This window comes from Lepidochelys olivacea, assembly GCF_965140295.1.
Source record: "Lepidochelys olivacea isolate rLepOli2 genome assembly, chromosome: 9".
NCBI lineage: Eukaryota > Metazoa > Chordata > Testudines > Cheloniidae > Lepidochelys > Lepidochelys olivacea.
Genome location: NC_140419.1, coordinates 21,637,771 through 21,652,622, shown reverse-complemented (window position 1 = coordinate 21,652,622; position 14,852 = coordinate 21,637,771). Strand labels below are relative to the sequence as shown.

The 14,852-nt window shown below is 44.6% G+C and overlaps 1 long non-coding RNA gene across 1 annotated transcript in view; it reads left to right on the top strand.

The window, feature by feature from the left end:
* The window catches only part of LOC311525878, a 32,167-nt gene extending 19,101 nt beyond the window's left edge, over window positions 1-13,066 (top strand). The window contains exon 2 of the long non-coding RNA XR_014712881.1: window positions 11,734-13,066. This is a non-coding gene — a long non-coding RNA (uncharacterized lncRNA). The remainder of the gene's footprint in view (window positions 1-11,733) is intronic.
* The last annotated feature ends 1,786 nt before the right edge of the window (window positions 13,067-14,852 follow it).

The window sequence follows — 14,852 nt, the reverse complement described above, 5'->3', positions numbered from 1 at the left end:
ACAAGCACAGACTGGTGGGACCGCATAGTGTTGCAGGTCTGGGATGATTCCCAGTGGCTGCGAAACTTTCGCATGCGTAAGGGCACTTTCATGGAACTTTGTGACTTGCTTTCCCCTGCCCTGAGGCGCATGAATACCAAGATGAAAGCAGCCCTCAACAGTTGAGAAGCGAATGGCGATAGCCCTGTGGAAGCTTGCAACGCCAGACAGCTACCGGTCAGTTGGGAATCAATTTGGAGTGGGCAAATCTACTGTTGGGGCTGCTGTGGTGCAAGTAGCCCACGCAATCAAAGATCTGCTGATATCAAGGGTAGTGACCCTGGGAAATGTGCAGGTCATAGTGGATGGCTTTGCTGCAATGGGATTCCCTAACTGTGGTGGGGCCATAGACGGAACCCATATCCCTATCTTGGCACCGGAGCACCAAGCCGCCGAGTAGATAAACCGCAAGGGGTACTTTTCAATAGTGCTGCAAGCTCTCGTGAATCACAAGGGACGTTTCACCAACATCAACGTGGGATGGCCAGGAAAGGTACATGACGCTCGCATCTTCAGAAACTCTGGTCTGTTTCAAAAGCTGCAGGAAGGGACTTTATTCCCAGACCAGAAAATAACTGTTGGGGACGTTGAAATGCCTATATGTATCCTTGGGGACCAACCCTACCCCTTAATGCCATTGCTCATGAAGCCGTACACAGGCAGCCTGGACAGTAGTCAGGAGCTGTTCAGCTACAGGCTGAGCAAGTGCAGAATGGTGGTAGAATGTGCATTTGGACGTTTAAAGGCACGCTGGCGCAGTTTACTGACTCGCTTAGACCTCAGCGAAACCAATATTCCCACTGTTATTACTGCTTGCTGTGTGCTCCACAATGTCTGTGAGAGTAAGGGGGAGACGTTTATGGCGGGGTGGGAGGTTGAGGCAAATCGCCTGGCTGCTGGTTACGCGCAGCCAGACACCAGGGAGGTTAGAAGAGCACAGGAGGGCGCGGTACGCATCAGAGAAGCTTTGAAAACCAGTTTTATGACTGGCCAGGCTACGGTGTGAAAGTTCTGTTTGTTTCTCCTTGATGAAACCCCCCGCCCCTTGGTTCACTCTACTTCCCTGTAAGCTAACCACCTTCCCCTCCTCCCTTCGATCACCGCTTGCAGAGGCAATAAAGTCATTGTTGCTTCACATTCATGCATTCTTTATTCATTCATCACACAAATGGGGGATGATTACCAAGGTAGCCCAGGAGGGGTGGTGGAGGACGGAAGGAAAATGCCACACAGCACTTTAACAGTTTACAACTTTAAAATTTATTGAATGCCAGCCTTCTTTTTTTTGGGCAATCCTCTGTGGCGGAGTGGCTGGTTGGCCGGTGGCCCCCCCCACCGCGTTCTTGGGCCTCTGGGTGTGGAGGCTATGGAACTTGGGGAGGAGGGCGGTTGGTTACACAGGGGCTGTAGTGGCAGTCTGTGCTCCAGCTGCCTTTGCTGCAGCTCAGCCATACACTGGAGCATACTGGTTTGGTCCTCCAGCAGCCTCAGCATTGAATCCTGCCTCCTCTCATCACGCTGCCGCCACATTTGAGCTTCAGCCCTCTCTTCAGCCCGCCACCTCTCCTCCCGGTCATTTTGTGTTTCCTGCACTCTGACATTATTTGCCTCCACGCATTCGTCTGTGCTCTGTCAGTGTGGGAGGACAGCATGAGCTCGGAGAACATTTCATCACGAGTGCATTTTTTTTTTTCTAATCTTCACTAGCCTCTGGGAAGGAGAAGATCCTGTGATCATTGAAACACATGCAGCTGGTGGAGAAAAAAAAAAGGGACAGCGGTATTTAAAAAGACACATTTTATAAAACAGTGGCTACACTCTTTCAGGATAAACCTTGCTGTTAACATTACATACATAGCACATGTGCTTTTGTTACAAGATCGCATTTTGCCTCCCCCCACCGTGTGGCTATCCCCTCAACCCTCCCTCCTCCCCGTGGCTAACAGTGGGGAACATTTCTGTTTAGCCACAGGCAAACAGCCTAGCAGGAACGGGCTCCTCTGAGTGTCCCCTGAAGAAAAGCACTCTCTTTCAACCAGGTGACCATGAATTATATCTCACTCTCCTGAGGATAACACAGAGAGATAAGGAATGGATGTTGTTTGAACACCAGCAAACATACACTGCAATGCTTTGTTGTACAATGATTCCTGAGTACGTGTTACTGGCCTGGAGTGGTAAAGTGTCCTACCATGAAGGACGCAATAAGGCTGCCCTCCGCAGAAACCTTTTGCAAAGGCTTTGGGAGTACATCCAGGAGACCCGCGAATGCCAGGGCAAAGTAATCCTTTCACATGCTTGCTTTTAAACCATGTATAGTATTTTAAAAGGTACACTTACCGGAGGTCCCTTCTCCGCCTGCCGGGTCCAGGAAGCAGCCTTGGGTGGGTTCAGGGTGTACTGGCTCCAGGTTCAGGGTGAGGAACAGTTCCTGGCTGTCAGGAAAACCGGTTTCTCCGCTTGCTTGCTGTGAGCTATCTACAACATCATCATCATCATCTTTCTTCTTCTTCTTCTTCTTCCTCCCCAAAACCTGCTTCCGTGTTGCGTCCATCTCCAGTGAAGGAGTCAAACAACATGGCTGGGGTAGTGGTGGCTGAACCCCCTAAAATGGCATGCAGGTCATCATAGAAGCGGCATGTTTGGGGCTCTGACCAGGAGCGGCCGTTCGCCTCTCTGGTTTTCTGGTAGGCTTTCCTCAGCTCCTTAAGTTTCACGCGGCACTGCTTCAGGTCCCTGTTATGGCCTCTGTCCTTCATGCCCTGGGAGATTTTGACAAAGGTTTTGGCATTTCGAAAACTGGAACGGAGTTCTGATAGCACGGATTCCTCTCCCCAAACAGCGATCCAATCCCGTACCTCCCGTTCGGTCCATGCTGGAGCTCTTTTGCGATTCTGGGACTCCATCATGGTCACCTCTGCTGATGAGCTCTGCGTGGTCACCTGCAGCTTGCCACGCTGGCCAAACAGGAAATGAGGTTCAAAAGTTCGCGGTTCTTTTCCTGTCTACCTGGCCAGTGCATCTGAGTTGAGAGCGCTGTCCAGAGCGGTCACAATGGAGCACTCTGGGATAGCTCCCGGAGGCCAATACCGTCGAATTGTGTCCACAGTCCCCCAAATTCGAGCTGGCAAGGCCGATTTAAGCGCTAATCCACTTGTCAGGGGTGGAGTAAGGAAATTGATTTTAAGAGCCCTTTAAGTCAAAATAAAGGGCTTCATCGTGTGCATGGGTGCAGGTTTACATCGATTTAACGCTGCTAAATTCGACCTAAAGTCCTAGTGTAGACCAGGGCTAAGGAATGGAAGGGAGAAGAATAGACTGCAACCTTTAAAACATTGCTTAGGGCATATCAACTGAAGATGGAGTCTTTATTAGTTTGTGGAAATGATTTGGCTGTAGGCAGATCAGCTGTATAAAATGTGACTATGCAGCTGGACAGATTTCAGTATAATCTGTTTTAATCAAGATGCCTCAGATCTTGTGGGTTTGTGTTTTTTAAAGGGAAACTTTACTGTCATCTTCCTGCTCCTGATCTTGTCAATATATTGTCTCAAGTGCTTGCCCCTATTTTAAAATCTCTGTATCAGGGTGGCTAGGGTAGGCAGGAAGACAGAGTGACAGAGGGGCTTGAAGTACTGTCTCAAAAAGAGGTTTGCAGAAGGTATTGGCTTCCACTTGGGGCTTCTTGGTTAATTGGCTGAAGATCAAAAACTCTTGATTTGAAAATGATGCTATTGTGCCTCTGTATGGCTCTTCAGGTGCTGTATCATTCTTAAACTCTGCATTGCAAATGCATTATTTGAATTGAACAGTCTGGGGGCATACTATCCATGATGACTCCAAGAAAGGTCTTGGAGTCATCATGGATAGTTCTTTGAAGATGTACACGCAGTGTGCAGCAACAGTCAAAAAAACAAACGCGATTTTAGGAATAATTTAAAAAGGGATAGAGAATAAGACGGAGAATATCTTATTGTCCTTACATAAATCCATGGTATGCCCACATCTTGAATACTGCATACAGATGTGGTCCCCTCATCTCAAAAAAGATATACTGGCATTAGAAAAGGTTCAGAAAAGGGTAACTAAAATGATTAGGGGTTTGGAACGGGTCCCATATGAGGAGAGATTAACGAGGCTAGGACTTTTCAGCTTGGAAAAGAGGAGACTAAGCGGGGATATGATAGAGGTATATAAAATCATGAGTGGTGTGGAGAAAGTGAATAAGGAAAAGTTATTTACTTGTTCCCATAATATCAGAACTAGGGGCCACCAAATGAAATTAATAGGTAGCAGGTTTAAAACAAATAAAAGGAAGTTCTTCACTCAGCACAGAGTCAACCTGTGGAACTCCTTGCTTGATGAGGTTGTGAAGGCTAGGACTATAACAGGGTTTAAAAGAGAACTGGATAAATTCATGGAGGTTAAGTCCATTAATGACTATTAGCCAGGATGGTGTCCCTAGCCTCTGTTTGTCAGAGGGTGGAGATGGATGGCAGGAGAGAGATCACTAGATCATTTCCTGTTAGGTTCATAGAATCATAGAATATCAGGGTTGGAAGGGACCTCAGGAGGTCATCTAGTCCAACCCTCTGCTCAGAGCAGGGCCAATCCCCAACTAAATCATCCCAGCCAGGGCTTTGTCAAGCCTGACCTTAAAAATGTCTAAGGAAGGAGATTCCACCACCTCCCTCGGTAACGCATTCCAGTGTTTCACCACCCTCCTAGTGAAAAAGTTTTTCCTAATGTCCAACCTAAACCTCCCCCACTGCAACTTGAGACCATTACTCCTTGTTCTGTCATCAGCTACCACTGAGAACAGTCTAGATCCATCCTCTTTGGAACCCCCTTTCAGGTAGTTGAAAGCAGCTGTCAAATCCCCCCTCATTCTTCTCTTCTGCAGACTAAACAATCCCTGTTCCCTCAGCCTCTCGTCATAAGTCATGTGTTCCAGTCCCCTAATCATTTTTGTTGCCCTCTGCTGGACTCTTTCCAATTTTTCCACATCCTTCTTGTAGTGTGGTGCTCAAAACTGGACACAGTACTCCAGATGAGGCCTCACCAATGTTGAATAGAGGGAAACGATCACGTCTCTCGATCTGCTGGCAATGCCCCTACGTATACATCCCAAAATGCCATTGGCCTTCTTGGCAACAAGGGCACACTGTTGACTCATATCCAGTTTCTCGTCCACTGTTACCTCTAGGTCCTTTTCTGTAGAACTGCTTCCGAGCCATTCGGTCCCTAGTCTGTAGCGGTGCATGGGATTCTTCCGTCCTAAGTGCAGGACTCTGCACTTGTCCTTGTTGAACCTCATCAGATTTCTTTTGGCCCAATCCTCTAATTTGTCTAGGTCCCTCTGTATCCTATCCCTACCCTCCAGCGTATCTACCTCTCCTCCCAGTTTAGTGTCATCTGCAAACTTGCTGAGGGTGCAATCCACACCATCCTCCAGATCATTAATGAAGATATTGAACAAAACCGGCCCGAGGACCGACCCTTTGGGGCACTCCACTTGATACCGGCTGCCAACTAGACATGGAGCCATTGATCACTACCCATTGAGCCCCACAATCTAGCCAACTTTCTATCCACCTTATAGTCTATTCATCCAGCCCATACTTCTTTAACTTGCTGGCAAGAATACTGTGGGAGACAGTGTCAAAAGCTTTGCTAAAGTCAAGGAATAACACGTCCACCGCTTTCCCCTCATCCACAGAGCCAGTTATCTCGTCACAGAAGACAATTAGATTAGTCAGGCATGACTTGCCCTTGGTGAATCCATGCTGACTGTTCCTGATCACTTTCCTCTAAGTACTTCAGAATTGATTCCTTGAGGACCTACTCTGTGATTTTTCCAGGGACTGAGGTGAAGCTGACTGGCCTGTAGTTCCCAGGATCCTCCTTCTCCCTTTTTTAAAGATGGGCACTACATTAGCCTTTTTCCAGTCGTCCGGGACTTTCCCGGCTCACCATAAGTTTTCAAGGATAATGGCCAATAGCTCTGCGATCACATCCGCCAACTCCTTTAGCATTCTCGGATGCAGCGCATCCGGCCCCATGGACTTGTGCTCGTCCAGCTTTTCTAAATAGTCCTGAACCACTTCTTTCTCCACAGAGGGCTGGTCACCTCCTCCCCATGCTGTGCTGCCCAGTGCAGTAGTCTGGGAGCTGACCTTGTTCGTGAAGACAGAGGCAAAGAAAGCATTGAGTACATTAGCTTTTTCCACATCCTCTGTCACTAGGTTGCCTCCCTCATTCAGTAAGGGGCCTACACTTTCCTTGACTTTCTTCTTGTTGCTAACATACCTGAAGAAACCCTTCTTGTTACTTTTAACATCTCTTGCTAGCTGCAACTCCAGGTGCGATTTGGCCTTCCTGATTTCACTCCTGCATCCCCGAGCAATATTTTTATACTCTTCCCTGGTCATTTGTCCAATCTTCCACTTCTTGTAAGCTTTTTTTTGTGTTCAAGATCAGCAAGGATTTCACTGTTAAGCCAAGCTGATCGCCTGCCATATTTACTATTCTTTCGACACATCGGGATGGTTTGTCCCTGTAACCTCAATAAGGATTCTTTAAAATACAGTCAGCTCTCCTGGACTCCTTTCCCCCTCATGTTATTCTCCCAGGGGATCCTGCCCATCAGTTCCTGGAGGGAGTCAAAGTCTGCTTTTCTGAAGTCCAGGGTCCATATTCTGCTGCTTTCCTTTCTTCCCTCTGTCAGGATCCTGAACTCGACCATCTCATGGTCACTGCCTCCCAGGTTCTCATCCATTTTAGCTTCTCCTACTAATTCTTCCCGGTTTGTGAGCAGCAGGTCAAGAGGAGCTCTGCCCCTAGTTGGTTCCTCCAGCACTTGCACCAGGAAATTGTCTCCTACATTTTCCAAAAACTTCCTGGATTGTCTGTGCACCGCTATATTGCTCTCCCAGCAGATATCAGGGTGATTGAAGTCTCCCATGAGAACCAGGGCCTGCGATCTATTAACTTCCGTGAGTTGCCGGAAGAAAGCCTCGTCCACCTCATCCCCCTGGTCCGGTGGTCTATAGCAGATTCCCACCACGACATCACCCTTGTTGCTCACACTTCTAAACTTAATCCAGAGACACTCAGGTTTTCTGCAGTTTCATACTTGAGCTCTGAGCAGTCACACTGCTTCCTTACATACAGTGCAACTCCCCCACCTTTTCTGCCCTACCTGTCCTTCCTGAACAGTTTATATCCATCCATGACAGTACTCCAGTCATGTGAGTTATCCCACCAAGTCTCTGTTATTCCAATCACATCATAATTCCTTGACTGCCAGGACTTCCAGTTCTCACTGCTTGTTTCCCAGGCTTCTTGCATTTGTGTATAGGCACTTGAGATAACTCGCTGATCGTCCCTCTTTCTCAATATGAGGCAGGAGCCCTGCCCTCTTGCGCGCTCCTGCTCATGCTTCCTCCCGGTATCCCACTTCCCCACTTACTTCAGGGCTTTGGTCTCCTTCCCCCAGTAAACCTAGTTTAAAGCCCTCCTCACTAGGTTAGCCAGCCTGCTTGCGAAGATGCTCTTCCCTCTCTTTGTTAGGTGGAGCCCGTCTCTGCCTAGCACTCCTCCTTCTTGGAACACCATCCCATGGACAAAGAATCCAAAGCCTTCTCTCCGACACCACCTGCGTAGCCATTTGTTGATTTCCACGATTCGACGGTCTCTACCCAGGCCTTTTCCTTCCACGGGGAGAATGGACGAGAAGACCACTTGCGCCTCAAACTCCTTTATCCTTCTTCCCAGAGCCACGTAGTCTGCAGTGATCCGCTCAAGGTCATCCTTGGCAGTATCATTGGTGCCCACGTGGAGAAGCAGGAAGGGGTAGCGATCCGAGGGCTTGATGAGTCTTGGCAGTCTCTCCGTCACATCGCGAATCTTAGCTCCTGGCAAGCAGCAGACTTCTCGATTTTCCCGGTCGGGGCAGCAGATAGATGACTCAGTCCCCCTGAGGAGAGAGTCCCCGACCACCGCCACCCGCCTCCTTCTCTTGGGAGCAGTGGTCGTGGAACCCCCAACCCTAGGACAGTGCATCTCATGCCTTCCAATCGGCGGAGTCTCCTTCTGTTCCCTTCCCTCAGATGTATCATCTAGTCCACTCTCTGCATTAGTATCTGTGGAGAGAAAATGAAAATGGTTACTTACCTGTATCTGCGTTGCTGGTACATGGACGCTCCCCTTTCTTCTTCTGGAGGTCACATGCTGCCAAATTTCTTCACCGTCCTCCTGTCCCCGCTGCATAGCCTGTTCTGAATCTTCAGAACATGGTGCCCGTAGAAGCATATCCTGACGTCTGTCCAGGAAATCTTCAGTTTCTCTTATGCAACGCAGGGTCGATACCTGTTGCTCCAGACCTTGAACCTTCTCTTCCAATATGGAGACCAGCTTCCACTTTGTACAGACAAAGTCGCTTCTGTCCTCTGGAAGAAAGACAAACATGGCACATCCAGTGCAGGTCACAACAGCTGAACACCCCGCATCCATATTACCTTCTTTCTACGAGCTCAATCAGAAGTTGTAGTAATTACTCAGAGAAGCCGGCAAGATGTAAGCCTCAGCAGGCTCTCCCCAGGCAGATCCCAGGCAAACTCCCTCTGTTATCCACTCTGCTGTTCGCTGCTCAGCTGGTTCGCAGCTGACTGGTTCATTTCCTCTGGGGTACCTGGCATTGGCCACTGTCGGTAGACAGGCATTGGCCACTGTCGGTAGACAGAATGCTGGGCTGGATGGACCTTTGTTCTGACCCAATATGGGCATTCTTATGTTCTTCTACTTGGCAAATACTACTCTGAAGTCTTACAGGAGCAGAGCTCTGAACTTTGAGACTCAAAATTGGGAAAGGCACTGCTTGTGGCAAGCCTCCACTGCTTCCTCTAAGGCAGTGGTTTTCAACCTGTGGTCTGTGGACCCCATGGGATCCGCAGACTATTTCTAATATTTCCACCTCCATTTGAAAATTTTTAGCGATCCGCAAATGAAAAAAGGCTGAAAACCACTGCTCTAAGGCAGTATCTCAGCCTGTTCTGTCTCAGTCTGCATGTGGTCCCCTGATTTTGTGCAGGTTATAAAATTAAAATTGTTGTGGAACCTGTCACACAAACTGGGTGCCTTGGCTGCATAGATTGAAATTAATATTGTTGCATAATATATGGGATCTTGGCCAGAGGTGCTTTTAGCAATAATGAGGAAGGGTGGGGCAGTCGAAACACCCTGTTGGAATTCAGTAACCAAGCTCAGTATTTACACTTCTCAATTCAGTAAGTAGATCTGCAACAAAAGGCAGGAGCATCACGTATCCAGATTTAACATCATACATCCAGAAGGAGAGGAGTGAGTTTTCTTTGTTTTGCATGGAATGTGCACTAACTTTTTTGCAATATTAAAAAAAAATATTTTTAAGGGAGAGACAACCTCCTTTCTTAAAAGTAGTTTGTGGCAATTAAGTTGCTTTGATATGGGATTTTAGCATAACTGGGCTTTTACTATAAACTATATGTAATGTACAGCAAGGTGAATGTTACATTAACGATAGTACTGAGCAATTATATGTCTTCGTCTATGGTGAAGGCACTATATGTACACTAACTAGTGAAATCTACCTGTGAGGCAGGTAAGTGAACAATACTGTCTTCATTTCATAGAATAGAAAACTGAGGCAAAAGTTTTTAGTGGATGATCTGGTATTCCCGTCTAGCCTTAAGCTCTGTGACTGAGTGATTTGTCCAAATCCGCAAAGGGCATTGGGCTTAATTACCATGTTTAATTTCTGTTGTAATAATTCAACTTTTTTTTATGTTCCTGGAAAAAAATTGTTTTAATTAAAAAAAAAAAAAGGGGTTGGTTGATCTCAGTGGGGCCAGGATCTCACCCTAGATATTTATATTATATTTCAGAAAATTATCCATGTTCCAACTAAAAACAAAATAAAGTCTTCTCTGTTTTCCTTCTAAGTTATTTTTTTATGGCAAGCATAATGTACCTATTTGAACTGGGTTAATGTGTTACTTATTGTCAATAAAAGACAGGAGGCCATGAGACAACTGAAATGATAGCACTTTTATTCAAACCCCTTTGGTGACCCCACAGTGTTGGTATATAATGCAGGATGATGTGTGATATGTTCCAGGAAGAGAATAGAGTGGGTGAGAGAACAAACGTACAATACTTCCTAAAATAACTTCTTTATATACTTGTAAAGTGTTCATCCCATCTGACAGGCTCCCTGGGTTTTCGATGTTGGTGTCTGATTTGCCTAGTCAGTGTATTATTGTTTTTCTCAACAGTGTTATATTTATGTAAATTACTCTGGATTCTTTAATTCCTTTGCTCTCATTGGTTTCTGTATAATGAATTTTCAAACTGTGTGCCAGCAATGAAGTTACTCTGCTCAAATCAGCCTCTAAGATTCACATGAAAGAGAAGGCAGGACAAGTGAGTGAGGAGATGGAGGAATTTATTAATTGCAACAAAACTTTGACAAAAATTCACAAAAATGTTATTGAAATTTTTTTGAATTTCCCTTGGGTTTAATCTACTATAATGTAGGACAAAATAATAAAAAAATGACTGGGTGAGGTGGGCAAAGCTCCTAATTTGATTGGATTACATTGTGACCCTTCTCCTTTCCTTTATGACCACACAAAGGGGCAAGCATGAATGGAAACTTAATTCCTCTCATACTCCCCTCAGATGTCCTCAATGACTGTGCCAGAACGAGACTGTCAAATACCCCTCCCTGAGGACCTCAGTCAACTTGGCTCCCTTCCATTTGTCCCTGGGAAAATGAAATGCACTGAGGGGGATGTCTCCTGAAAGCATTTTGAGGTTTGGTGCCTCATGGGAGCTTGTGAAATTCCCAGATCTTCCTTCTTGCTTCCAGTTTTGATTGCCTGCAGAAGTTCCAGGTTTCCAAGGCTCTGGTGAGTCCTGCAGCTGTTCTGGGCCACCAGTCTGTCCTGTGTGTCCAGATCCCATACCTTGATTACTTTTCCCATTCTTGTATTTCTCCCTATGAACTCTTAGGATTGACAGGAACTGCTTTGGATCTTAGCAGAATCTACAGGACCATGACTTACAATGACCTGCTATGCTTCAGAGCTGCTCCTGTAGATCTTGAAATAATCCTTCAGGAGGCCGAGCTAAGAAGGTGGAGTATGACTCAACCTATGGAGCTTGGGGAGAAGTTGGGGAACATTGACATGTTGAGTCTTTCTGAAGAACCAGGGATCACACAATTCTCCTAAACTAGCTAGCTCAGAATTTCAGACAGAAGAGGCACTACAGGTACCTTGATATGAGGAGGTGTGTGAGAATCTGGCCATGCTCATTTTTGGATGGCTTCTCCTCTCTCTCGCTCTAGTCTCTTAGCATCTGATCAAGTCTTCCCACTTCAATATGTGTTTTCAGTTGTAGGATTTTAGCTGTGTTGTCACAAAGGTGATATTATCATTGTGGTTTATGTTCAGTTGCAATATGTGACATTGACTAACTGAATGCTTCACTCCTTGAATATCTCTTTCAATCTTTACTGCTGTGTGAAACAATTACAGTGCACAGAGCTGAGCATGGCATGGCTTTTCACTGAATCATATTTATTTTTTGCTTTATCCAAAACTTTTTACATTGTCTCTTCCCCTGCTAACTTTCTTTTCTTTGTTCTAATAGGTCAAACTTCTTGAAGCTGGTAAAAAATGAAGATGGCTGTTAAACGTTTGATGACCTATCTCTACTGGCTATATTATCAGTATAAACTGATCACCTGTAGTGAACTCATGGTACCCTGTGAAAAATTGGTCTTCTACACTGTTATTGTTCCTATGCTTGCTGCGATTGTGTACATGGTTTACATCTTTATCACTATGCAGATCAATCTTGCTTTTCAGTTTTTCTTACTTGTATTTGGAAACCAGCCTGAAAGTACTGTTTCTATTATAAAATAGCCTAGCCACCATCATGGTGGCTTTTTGATCCTGCACGCGGTTCTCCTAAACCTGTGTATTTGTTTAGAAGCAGTTTGAAGTTTACGCGAACACTGCTTTTTGTGTGTGTAAAATCTGCTTAACTAGGAATTGTACAGAAGATGAAACCAACCTTTATTCTGTAATGGACACTTTATCCTAGACATATTACTTACTGAATATTCCACTTGTCCACCTTAAGAATAATGTGCATATACAGTATTTTAGATATACTGAAATAGGAGAAATTAAATCTTTAATCCTTATAGATTAGAGCTGGTAAAAAAAATTTCAATATTTGATGGAAAAACTGGGGGGAAAATTGTGGGGGGAAAACTTACATTTTCATGAATGCTTTTTGAGCAGCTTTATTAAACATACAGAGCTTACTCTTTACCATAGTGGGTAATATCTAATGTAGAATGACTTACTTTTCCTAATTAAGACTTACATACTTTCTTGAGCGGGATTTAATTCTAATTGTTTATATAAAAATGTGTGGAGAAAAACAGCATAAAATATTTATCAAAAGTGTAAGGGAGGAAGAAAATGTTAAAGTAATGTGTCAAGGCAGGGCATTAACTTGCTATATATTACTTACTTCTGCTTCTGTAGAGAATATAACTGTTAATACTTTACAAATCTTGTACAATATTTGTCATGATTTATGATCTCTTCCACAGTCCTGACTTATAGTATATCAAAAATGTGAGTCCAGTGCAACGTGACCTGAACACTGCCAGTAAAATCCTGGCCCCACTGAAGTCAATAGCAAAACTTTCATTGACTTCAAATGGGCCACAATGGTTGTTCTAAGATGAAAGCCCATCATACTGACCAATATTGTCTCATTCTCTCCTTGTACTCCCCCGTCTGTCTGTCTGTCCATCTGTTGTCTTATGTTGTAAGCTCTTTGGGACAGGGACTGTCTTTTTGTTCTGTGTTTGTACGGTGCCTAGTACAATGGGGTCCTGGTCCATGACTGGGGCTTGTAGGTGCTATGATAAAAACAAATAAATAATAATAATGTTCTGAAAGAGCTTTGGCCTTGTCCTTTGCTACTTGCCCCTTTTCTCTCAGCCTTGGGTTTGTGCTGGTTATAGAATGATTTCATTATCCATTAAGATTGCCTTCGAATTATTTAAAACACACACAAAATTCCACCTCAGTTAATTGGACCCCAGAATGCCTAAATTAATTGGGCAGAAAAATCTGTTTATTACCTTGAAAGTTTTATAAGTTTTGATGAAATTAATTATAACTAACATTTTCAATTTTAATTTTAAAAAAATCACTTTGTTTTGGTTTTAAAAAACTTTTATCAAATACATTTAATCAAAGTGGAACTGATTTTTTGCAAAACACTTTGATTATTTTATTATTCATTAAAAAGTTATTTTATTGAAAAAAGTGTTCAGTTGAAAAATGTCAGTCCACTCCCATCTTATACACCTGACTGTGACCCTGTTCTTCATCAGGAAACCCCCTCCCCCGCTCTTTCTGATCCCGTTACCCCCACCCCCATCCCCCAGCATTCAAATGTGTCTAAAATTAAGGTATTTGTTCAATGTTCCTACTTCAGTGCAGTAGGAGAGCTGGACAGCTCAGCAGCGTGGTGTAGAAAAGGGCAGCACCCATCCGGATTTAGTGCATCACACCCGGAATAAGCAGTAAGTTTTCTTGTATGTATTTGGAACTTGTAGAAATGTTTCTGGAATATCTTTCTCTTTCATTTTAAAGGGCATAGAATCTTCTTGTTAAAAATAGTTCATGGCTATTAAGCTACTTTGTGGGTTGTTTGTATGAACTGAGATGTTGCGATGCTTTCTGGGGTACCCAACGTTATGAGGCACCTCACTATCACCTGCTGGTAGCATGAGGAAGCCTTGTCTGTCCCTGCCGTGAGTCAGCTCTCCAATTTCATGGTTTCCTGGCAACAGAAAGCCCTCTGTTCTTGGCTCTCCTGTCACTCTGCAGGTTAGTAATTGGCACACTCCAGCATTTGCACCCTGTGAGCATTTCCCTGGATTGTCCAGCTGCTGGTCCACTGGACACTGGAAGTATTTGCAGATTTGCTTCTTCCCAAGAAGCAGTACAGCCCAGCTTGCCAGTTTCACCTCTGATGGCTTCTCAGCTTAACACACAACACTTGGATGTGTTTATAGTGAAAACAAGTGTATGTCTATTTAACAAGGAACAGAGATTCAGGCAGTAAAAGTAGACGTAATGGTTACATATAAAATAAAATCACAACACACATTCTGGAACCTAGACTTAATTAACAAGATGCTCTTGTGTCTAACCAAGTATTGCTCACCCAAAGTCCTTGCCGTACCTTGACAGGTTGGCTGTGACCTTCCTTTCATTAGACGAGCATGCTGTCAGCTTGCCTCCTTGGTGAAGGATCCAGTATGTCCCTTTCCACTCTAAGATACACCTGAACAATCCTTTGTCTTTGTTCATCAACAGGACATGCCCCTGTTGTTTGTTTCTTCCTGTAGATTTCTTCTCTTGCACATTTCACAATATCTCAATTAGCCCTTTTGTCCATATGCAAATAACCATACATTATGAGGCACAGTGTACCAAATGGCCAGTACCCAAATAGTCAGACAGGGAGATAGATATCTGTCACCTTCTGGAGTATGCCACTTCCTGGTGGCCTGCCTTAACTCCTAGACCTTAAGAATGTAATTTTTGGTACAGATATGTAACTCCTCAGATATTATCAGTACATACCTTTTACAATGATTATGATGACCAGGGAGCTACAGGCTCTTGATGGAAACCCCACATACCACCCTGTTGTGAACTATTTGTAGATCT